An 11101-nucleotide genomic window follows, 5' to 3' on the forward strand; every position below is an offset into this window, starting at 1 on the left:
ACAGGAAGAACGCAGGATAAACATGCCTGTAGTAATGACACATTAAGGAAAACCGAGAAAATACCGACGCACACCATACAAAGGGACAAATGCATGAGCATATATACTGAAGGAAATGAAAATTAATCTCATAACCAACAACAGGAAATCAATCTGGTTATAGCTTACGTGCGAAGCAACCAACAACACCACCACGTTACAGGGCCTATCAACACGGCCGTCTCGAAGAAATAACCTCTAGACCGAAATAACCTGCAAAACAGAGGGTAGAAGACAGGCAAACCATCAACAAAGACAACACCCAAATCAAAGAGGCAACATAACAAACATATATGAAAGTGAACCTAAAAAACACCTGGAAACACAATGCACCGAACCCATACCAAACACTCTTCCCAATCAGTGAGATGAGCCATACAACCTTCAACAGGCTGAACACAAACGACAATGACATAAAAGCAAGGCAGGACCAAGCCATACCAACCCCAAATCAATGATATGAGCAATACAATCCTGAACAGGGCTAAACAGAAACAACAGTGAACTAAACAATCCTCAGCAAGGCTCAACATAAACAACAATGAATTCAAACAAGGCAGGACCAAGTCATATTAACCCAGCCAGACCACACTACCCAACACAAGATCATGAAGATGCCATGCTTCTCCATTTTTTTCAAAAGGCCATTGGACGAATCCACACAACAGGTTGATCCACATGGGACACATTCCAGCACACAAACCCAAAAGGCACATGCCAGCATGAACCTATGCCTAAACAAACCCAAAAGGCACATGCCAACATACATCCATGGCTTCCTAAACACAACCCCACATACAAAACAACAAACTCTTTAGTGATCTAGCTAGACCTCGCCAAATCCATGGACATGAAACAAACAAAAATCCCCTACAGAGGAACTAACCAAGGGACCCAGCAAAGCTAAAGATAAGTAAGTCTAAAGCAGATCTTCCCCCAACCCCCTGATAAGTAAAAGGGCAGGTACCTGACAAAATCCGAAAGGAAACAGAAGTTGGTAGAAAGCCACCAACAAACAAATCCTATGAACCCAGACAAAGCCAAGCACCTAATGGAGTGGTAAAAACAAAAATCCATTCACCAGGAACCTATCCAGAGTAGCAAGATCCAAAAAAGTAGTAAAAGACACACACCTGTCACCTATCACCAGGCAAACAAGACAAAAGCAAGAACAACTAAAATCCACTCAAAGACAAAGACCACACTGCACACGAACAGCACACGAACACACCCGACCAACAGGCGTGCCACAACGAGCCAACCAGCACACGCACACATATGCACAAGAGTCAAACAAGACGCAAAAAAGCCTATCAACAAAGAGAAAGCGAAAGTGCAATGGACCTGCAGATCCTTGGAGCAAGACGCGAAGACCAGCACGCAAACGAGGACGAGCAGGTTCGCTGACCAAGCAGGAGCAACTGCAAAGAACATTGCAGCCGTCAGAAACGTCAAAAGCCCATCTCGGCTGAAGAATACCACATGGCTCGGGATAAAAGCAAAATTTACCCGAAGGTCGAAGAACGGTGCAGTGGATCCAGGCCCAGCGAAGAGAACAGTGGATCTGCAACCAACACACACCCCAGATCCAAAACTGGTCATACACGATAGATCGAGCGGAGAAAAGAGGAGAGAACCAAGAGGAGAACCACCTTAGCCGGTGTCACCGCACCGCGCCGCCATCGGAGCCCGTCGGCGACCAACCCCGTAGATCGAAGAACGATGCAGCGGACCCAGGCCCAACGAAGAGGAGAACAGCGGATCTGCAACCAACACACACCCCAGATCCAAAACCGGTCATGCATGATAGATCGAGCGAAGAAAAGAGGAGAGAACCGAGAGGAGAACCACCTTAACCGGCGTCACCGCAGCGCGCCGCCATCGGAGCCCGTCAGCGACCAACCAGCGACGAGTCGCAGACCAGAGCGCAGGAGCACGGAGAGGAGTGAGCACCGAGTCGAAACGAAACGAAAGGAGGACAGGAGGAGAAGAGGCAGGCGACGACGCATGATAAAGGAGACGACCCACCCACCACGTCCCACGCCGCCGAACAGTGCCGAACCGCTCGAACGAATCACAAACGGCCAACTCGACCGGCGGGGCACACCCCGTACCTGCCGACGAACGACGGCCGAGCACGTCGACGAGCCCCCCCCCCCCCCCCGCCTCCCCCCCCCCCCCCGCGAAGCGCCCGCACCCACCCACACCCAAACATGCACCCAAAGAGAGGAAAGCCACCCACGTTGGCGCTTCTGGTCCCACCTGTAAACGAGAGGGGCGAACGGGAGGAGCACCACACCGCGGCTCCCTTCCCCCGACGCGTGAAGCACCCGCACCCACCCACACCGAAACACCTGTAAACAAGAGGGGCGAACGGGAGGAGCACCACACCGAATCATAACTGGAGCCAACGAACGGATAGGATCACGACGCGTCAGCTTGGACCCACATATCGGACGGTCAGCATTCAGATCGATCTGGGAAGCCCCCTATTCCGGCACAAATCAAGAATTGAGATTAGAGGATTTTGCCCTTTGGGACATACAAGTTTTGGAGCCTCCTCTAGTTCATCTAATTTTAGTTCTAGTTGGTCCTACTTGACTAATTAAAGTTAAACCTAGTTCCTCTAATCCTCATAATTAGAAGTTCAGTGTGGTTTTAATCTTCTTTCTCTAATTCTTCGGTGATGATTAGCTCTGGACGGCGAAGCGCTGCCGGATCGTGAAGACCATACGCTTGCAACCAAGTAGAGATGTCGTGCTTTCAGTCTTCCGTTCGGGGGATCGTTCGAGGGCGGTTCGCGGGATCGTCAGCAACTGTTCGAGGGATAGTGCGATCTACATCAACTCATCTACTTTCGTTGCACTCCAGAGTCGGTAACGATCATTGATCCAAACCCGATATGTATCTTCATATTGTTCCTGGGATCATAGAGCAATTTTTTAATATCTTCTACTATGATTCCAACATTCGGAGCTCCCAGCAGCCTGACATGAGAAAGACAAAGTGATCCGCCGCAGTCAGTCATAGACTAATAGAGTGTATACATGCCATGGGAATGCAGCTCCGCGCGGCCGTACATACACATAATTTTACCCTTTTAATTAAAATATGTCCAAAATATAAATGTTTTCATTCTATTTTAATAAAATCCCTCGTGCTCCGATATCCATATCTACGAACTGATCCTTTCTATCAACGGACAAATGTCCGAACAAATTTAAGGATCAGCGTTGAAAATGCGCCCAAGAGCAAGTGCGCGATATACTCAGGTCAACTCTCCTTGCCCGGGCCAGGGCCGCTTCGCCCCGGTTTGGAGTGTGCGACGGCAAACCAGCCACGCTACACATCCGGCTTCTTCCCAGTGAGGCGGCGAGGTGGCGGCCCAAAGTGGCGACACCACACACGCCGATACACAGACGGACTGCGACTCGAGACGAAGGGCAAGAGCAACAAATTGAGTGCACCGTACATGATATCTCTTTCTACTCATGTCATGCATGCCAGGACAATCACGTTTGAGAATGTGCCCAATGTTTTTTTTTCGAAACGGAGGCAAAAGATTTGCCTCATTCATTAAATAAGAGGAGAATAGAGTTTAAAGTTTTTACAAGCGCCCTTGCAACACGGCATGGCAATTACTCTCGTACAACAAAACACCCTAGTTTCTTAGCACCTGCCGTAACCCATAATTTTGCCTCAAGCACGATATTTTGGAGCAGGATAGGCGGCGGCGCGCTCTTGTTACGAAACACCCGCGCGTTTCTCTCGTTCCAAATAGTCCAAGAGACGAGCATGGTGAGGGAGGCCATCGCTCGTCTACTGGGGTTTCGCATGTCGGTCCTTTTATCCCACCATTGCATGAGGGAATCCTCAAGGTGCCAATTGGAGGTGTCCATGTGCACAAGACCAAACTTGTCAATGACCGATCGCCAGAGCCTAATGGAGAAGCGGCACTTGACGAAGAGGTGGATGCCCGATTCTTGCTCACGTTTGCAAAGAGGGCAAAGCCCACAGTTATCCCAACCACGCCGCACCAACCGGTCGGCGGTCCAGTTCCGGTCTTGCAAGGTCAACCAGGCGAAGAATTTAACCTTAGAGGGGCCCCAAGCTCTCCAAACCATGTGGTGAATGGGCGAGTGCGTCAGGCCAAGGAATTGCGCCTTATAAGCTGTGGACGCCAAGTACTGCCCATCATCAGCATGTTTCCAAACAATGTCGTCCTCAACGTGATCGTCAAGATGAAAGTCATGCACAAGTGCCCAAAGCGAGAAAAGTTCCCGGATGTGTGCGGCGGAGACAATAGTGGCATGCTTGATGTGGGTCATCCAAGCGTTCCCTCGCAGGGCCTGGCGAAGCGTCGATCTCTTCCTTTTTGAGGCTTGAAAAATAAGAGGGGCAATATACTTGGGCTTGCGGCCAAGCAACCACGGGGAGTCCCAGAACGGTGTTTTTGCACCATTGCCAACGATGATTGTGGTGGAGGCATAGAAGAAATCCATATCTTCGTCGGTGCACGGGTTGCCCAAGCCAACCCAAAGCTTGGTAGGCTCCTTCCATTCGTACCATGGCCACCTTAGTCGCAATGCCCGAGCAAACTTGTCGGTGTTGAGGATGCCCAGGCCTTCATAGATCGTAGGCCTGCAGACCATGTCCCAATTAACCTTACATTTTGCGCCGGTCGTCTTGTCCGACCTTGACCAGAGGAAGGCCCTCTCAATCTTGTTGATATTATGAAGTGTGCCCTGTGGCACGATGAGAGATGTGATGGAGAAGACCGCTTGAGAGGTGATGACCGATCTGACAAGGGTAGTGCGCCCAATAGTTGTGATGCTTTGTCCCTCCCAAGTTACTAATTTTCCGGCCGCCTTGTCTTCAAGATACTGGAAGTCGACCTTCCGAAGTTGTCGTACTGAGAGCGGGAGGCCCAAATATTTGATTGGGAAAGCGGCGCGGGTCGCCGGAATGCTACTCAGAATATGCTCCAGAGGAAGGTGGCTGCATCTAATGGGCACAACCGAGCTCTTGCGGAAGTTGGTGCAGAGTCCCGTCACCTCGCCGAAACCCCTTAGGATGACTGAGAGGTTATCAATGTCCTGCTTGATTGGGGCCATGAAGATGGCCGCGTCGTCCGCATAGAGGGAGGTTCTCATCATGACGCCGCGGCCGCGGATCCTATGGATGATGCCCTTGTGAGTTGCGATGTCGAGGATATGTTGAAGGGGGTCAATTGCAAGGACGAACAGTAGAGGTGAAATTGGGTCCCCTTGACGAAATCCGCGGCCGTGCTTGATCGGGGGGCCCGGAAGCCCATTGAGGAGAACGCGCGAAGAGGAAGACGAGAGTAGAGCGGCGATCCAATTCCGGAATTTGCAAGGGAACCCCTTGCGTTGTAATAAGTCGAGGATGTATTCCCATTTGACCGAGTCGAAAGCTTTTCTAATGTCAAGCTTGAAGAGGAGGGCTGAAGTCTTGCGCTTGTGCAACCGTCTCGCAAAATTGCGCACATACATGAAGTTGTCATGGATACTCCTCTTCTTTATGAAAGCACTTTGGGCATTGGAGACGAGAACGTCCATGTGAGGGGCAAGCCGCAGGGAAAGAATTTTGGTGATAATCTTGGCCATGGCATGGACAAGACTAATAGGCCTATAGTCAGAGACTCCCTCCGCCCCCTCCTTCTTGGGCAAAAGCACCACATTGGCCGAGTTGAGTCATTGTAAGTGGGATGTGTGGAGCGAGTCAAAGCTCTGGATGTATGGAGCGCCCAATGTTCCGTATGCTAACAAACTACCAAGGACCAACAGGCTCTTTTGTCGGGGTCGAGGCTGACAAGGACGCCAGATATTTTTTGAAACGCGCACGGAGGCTTGCCCCTCCCATTAATAAAGAAGAGGAAGATCGATGCCTAAGTTAATTATGGAGAACGAGCAAAAATCTATACAACAAACGAACATGTGGAATGTTAAAAGGCACAAATTTGATCTGAGGTTGAAACTATTTCACAAACTAAACAGTTTTTAAAATATTTCATCCAACTCATCCTTAATGTGTTATATGTAGCGCCTGACAGCAAGACGTTGCACTCTACTGTGCAGCGCTTAACACTCAAACGCCACACATGTGCAGCGCCTAATTGTAAAAAGTTGTAAAGTAGAGTGTGATGCCTAGCTGTAAAAGCATCTCCAGTCGTTGTGCGCACTGGGAGAAGAGAGCCCCGCTGTGTCCGCGTCAGGCGCGTTCCTCGCACTGCTCTGGCCACCGTTTACAGCCATTTCGCAATCGGGCGCATACCCCTCAAGCGACTTGGGCTCAGCCCGTCTACCCCTTCTTTTCTGATTTGTTCAGGAAAAAAGGAAACACGCGAGAGGGATTCGAACCCACGACGCTCATTCTAAGCTGCGATAACCATCCGGCCAAAGATATCTGGTGTGATTACTTGCATCTTCTTTCTTCCTTTGTTCTCTTGCTTCTTTTTCTTTTTTCTTGTTCCTTTTTTTTTGAAGGTTTAGTTCTTTTGTTTGTTTTCTTTTCTCTTTTACTAGATGCGTGAACTATTTTTCAAAATCAATGAACTCTTCTTGAAAATTGATGAACTATTTTCAAATTTGGCGAATTTTTTAATATGAATTTGATGAACTTTTTTTAAATCCGATGAATTTTTTTCAAATCCGATGAACTTTTTTCGAATTTGATGAACTTTTCTCAAACTTGATGAACTTTTCTCAAATTTAATGAACTTATTTCAATTTCAATGTACTTTTTTTGAAATTGGATGAACTTTATTCAAACTCGATGAACTTTTTTGCAAATTCAATCACTTTCTATTCAAATTCGATGAGCTTTTTTTTCAAACCGGATGAACTTCTTTCAAATTCAATGAACTTTTTTTCATTTTCAATGAACTTTTTTCAAATTGGGTGAACTTTTTCCAATTTGATGAATTTTTTTCAAATTTGATGAACTTTTTTTTAAATTCAACCTTTAAGATATTTTCTTAAAAAAGGTCATGAACATTTTTCAAACTCGATGGACATTCTTTCAAATTGATGAACTTTTCCCACATTACTGTACTGTTTTCATTTTCATGAACTCTTTAAATTAGTGAACTGTTTTGAATACATGGACTTTTCCGTATTCGTGCTTTTTATTTCAATACGCGAACTGTTTTTGAAATCTGTGAACTATCAGTGTTTTGTTTACATTAAAAAGAACACACTTTTCCAAAAATATTTTCAAATAATTAAAAAATCAAATCGCTATAGTAAATGGTTCCAAATAACGTGTAATAAATTGCGCGGCTATAGTGCTCTTACAAAGTTTGCCCTGCAACTAGTCGCTAGTTCCAACTTGTTGTGTTGGTTAGCCGTACTCGTTCGTTACAATCTCAGTGAGTTCGATCCTCCGGTTTGATACATTTTTGGGTTATTTTTTCCATGCGAGCGAACAAAGTAATGCTGGGCCGGCCCAGTAGGAGCTTCTTTGAGCGCCAGTAATCAAAACCTGCGCTGAGAGCGTCGAGGAGGCTGGGAGGAAGCAGGGCGCGGCCGGAGCGAGGAAGGTGCGCGTGCACGATCATGAAGCCGCGTGGGCTTCCGGCGGCGGCCGGTGTGCGGCGAGGCTCCCCTCCCGCGCCTCACCACCTTTCTCATCGTCTTCTCCATCGAGTACTCGCTCAACATCGTCTCGTTGTCCACCCGCCCGTCCACGCCCAAGCCGTCATAGACGGTCATACAGCCGCACACCGCGCACCTCACCGCAGCCTCCGTCGGAGTCACAACCTTGTCGAACGGCATGAGCTACCCACGCTCGCCGCCGCACTATCTGTTCCGATTCGCGGACGCGTGCGGGGAGCCGATGCCAGACGAGGACGTGGTGAAGACGCTTCTCGACAAGATGTTCGACGGCGAGAGCCCGTACGCGAGCTTCCCATCGGCGCGCACAACCGTGTTGGGGGTTGACGAGGGCGGTGTTCGCGGAGCTCATCGAGGAGGTGCAGCCGGACGTGATCGTGGAGCTGGGTGCGTTCCTGGGCGCCTCGGCGCTGCACATGGCGGCCGTGGCCAGGAACTTCTCGCTGTCCCCGGCCATCCTCTGCGTGGACGACTTCCGCGGCTGGATGACCTTCCACGCCCGATTCCGCCGCGACGTCCTACAGCTCGAGCTGCTCTGCCGAGCGGCGAGGAGGAAGCAGGGCGCGCGTGGCCGGCTGGGCGTCGAGGAGGTGGGGTGGAAGCAGGGCGCGACGATGTGGGATCCATCTCCTGGTCGCACCGGCGCGTGAGGAGGAGCGTGTCGTGACCGTGCTTCCGGTGGTGGCACGCGTAGTCCGCCAGCCGGCCCCGGAGCTCCTTCATCCTGCCGCCCCCTCCTCTGCGTCCTGCTTCTCCTCGTCCAGTTGCTGCTGCTAGTTGTGGTGCTGCGGGAATGTGTATGCGGTGAGTTGTCGCGGGGGGGGGGGGGGGGGGCGGGCTCGCACTGCGGCGGAGCTAGGATGCCGCGGCAAGGAGGTGGCGGCGGCGCCGAGCTTGTCCCGGACCTGTGCCGGGCGAGGCGTTCTGCGCGGGCATGGGAGTTGGTGGGGGAGAGAAGCATGTGGGTGGGCCCCGGAGGAAAAGTAAGGAGAGAGGGAGTGAGAGGCTGGCGGTGGGCCAAATGACATGCAAACAGTCTCTCTCCTCCCCGAGTTTCCCCCAAGATCCTGAGTTTGGGGTGTGTTCGCCGGTCAAAATTTTGACCACATCTGTCGCTAATCGAGCTTGTGGGGGCATGAGTGAAATTTTTTTTGTTCACCGATGCAGAAAAAGCGCTCCTGAGGGGCTTCCTGGGTCGACGGGTGGAGATGCTCTAAGGAGTTGCACAAAATGGTCCACGGTGTGAAATATTTTTAAAAACTGTTCAATTTGTGAAATACTTTTACTTTGAGGGTTAATTTTTTTAATTTTGCCACCGGAATCAACCCGTGCAACAAGGGCCAAGCCCGCTCCAAACTTCACGTTTAAGAAAGACGCTAGCTACTCATGTCCAGAAGCTGTTGGTTGTTGCTGCTTCGTCTTCAGCATCCCGTCCTGTGCTGAAACCTTAGCACGGTGGTTGTGCTTGATATTTTGGTGGGTTGGTGTTCTTTTTTTGTAATGGAGTCGGGGTTGCCGGTGGAAGGACCAATGGGCGATGAAACTTTTCATAATCTTCGGACATGTCTGTCTTGCCCTCCACTCCCACAATGTCTCTTTTTTCTGAAACAACTATGTGGCGCTTTGGCTCTTCGTATGATGTATTCGCTTCCTTATCTTTTCTTTTTCTCTGTTTGGTAGACATGTTCTTCACATAGAAAATCTGTGCCACATCATTGGCTAGGACGAATGATTCGTATGTGTACCCAAGATTGTTCAGATCAATTGTTGTCATTCCGTACTGTGGGTCTACTTGTACCCCGCCTCCTGACAAATTGACCCATTTACACTAAAACAAAGGGACCTTAAAATCATGTCCATAGTCAAGTTCTCATATGTCCACTATGTAACCATAATATGTGTCATTTCCCCTCTTTGTTGCTGCATCAAAGCGGACACCGCTATTTTGGTTGGTGCTCTTTTGATCTTGGGCGATCGTGTAAAATGTATTCCCACTTATCTCATACCCTTTGCAAGTCAATACAGTCGAAGATGGTCCCCTGGCCAACGAGTACAGATCATCAGAAACAGTGTTGTCACCCATGAGACATGTTTGCAACCAACTGCTGAAGGTCCTGATGTGTTCACATGCAATCCAGTCGTCACACTGCTCCGGGTGTTTGGACCGTAGAATATTCTTGTGTTCATTGACATACCGGGTCACCAAGTTTGAATTTTGTAGAATTGTGTAGTGTGCTTGAGACCAAGAATGCCCGTCCCTACATATTATTGAGTCTGCTCCTAGTGTGCCTTTTCCAATCAGTCTCCCCTCATATCGTGATTGAGGGAGACCAATCTTCTTAAGGTCAGGAATGAAGTAAACAAAAAAACCCAATGACCTCCTTTGTTTGATGGCCCGTGGAGATGCTTCCTTCTGGCCTAGTGCGGTTACGAACATATTTCTTGAAGACTCCCATGAACCTCTCAAAGGGGAACATATTGTGTAGAAATACAGGGCCTAGAATGGCAATCTCGTCGACTAGATGAACTAGGACGTGCGTCATGATATTGAAGAAGGATGGTGGAAACACCAGCTCGAAACTGACAAGACATTGCACCAAATCACTCCTTAACCTTGGTAGGATTTCTGGATCGATCACCTTTTGAGAGAATGCATTGAGGAATGCACATAGCTTCACAATGGCTAGTCGAACGTTTTCCGGTAGAATCCCCCTCAATGCAACTAAAAGAAGTTGCATCATAATCACGTGGTAGTCATGAGACTTTAGGTTCTGAAACTTTTTCTCAGCCATATTTATTATTTCCTTTATATTCGATGAGAAGCCAGATGGGACCTTCATACCGAGCAGGCATTCAAAGAAGATTTCCTTCTCTTCTTTGGTAAGAGCGTAGCTGGCAGGACCTTCATACTGCTTTGGAGGCATGCCGTATTTTTCATGCACACGTTGCTGGTCCTCCCGTGCCTCCGGTGTATCTTTTGTCTTCCCATACATGCCCAAGAAGCCTAGCAGGTTCACGCAAAGATTCTTCATCACATGCATCACGTCGATAGCAGAGCAGACCTCTAGGTCTTTCCAATAGGGTAGGTCCCAAAATATAGATTTCTTTTTCCACATGGGTGCGCGTCCCTCAGCGTCATTCAGAACAGATAGTCCATCGGGACCCTTTCCAAATATTATTTGTAAATCATTGACCATAGCAAGTATGTGATCACCAATACAGACGGTAGGCTTCTTCCGGTGATCTGCCTTGCCTTTGAAATGCTTGCCTTTCTTTCGACATTGATGGTTGGTCGGAAGAAATCAACGATGCCCAAGGTACACATTCTTCCTGCATTTGTTCAAATATATACTTTTGGTGTCATCTAGACAGTGCGTGCATGCGTGATATCCCTTGTTTGTCTGTCCTGAAAAGTTACTGAGAGCAGG

At 48.9% G+C, this 11101-nt stretch overlaps 1 pseudogene; it reads left to right on the forward strand.

The window, feature by feature from the left end:
* Window positions 1-5669: 5669 nt before the first annotated feature.
* Window positions 5670-8323, forward strand: LOC125518662 (annotated as a pseudogene).
* The last annotated feature ends 2778 nt before the right edge of the window (window positions 8324-11101 follow it).

This window comes from Triticum urartu, chromosome 7 (assembly GCF_003073215.2).
Source record: "Triticum urartu cultivar G1812 chromosome 7, Tu2.1, whole genome shotgun sequence".
Taxonomy (NCBI): Eukaryota; Viridiplantae; Streptophyta; class Magnoliopsida; order Poales; family Poaceae; genus Triticum; species Triticum urartu.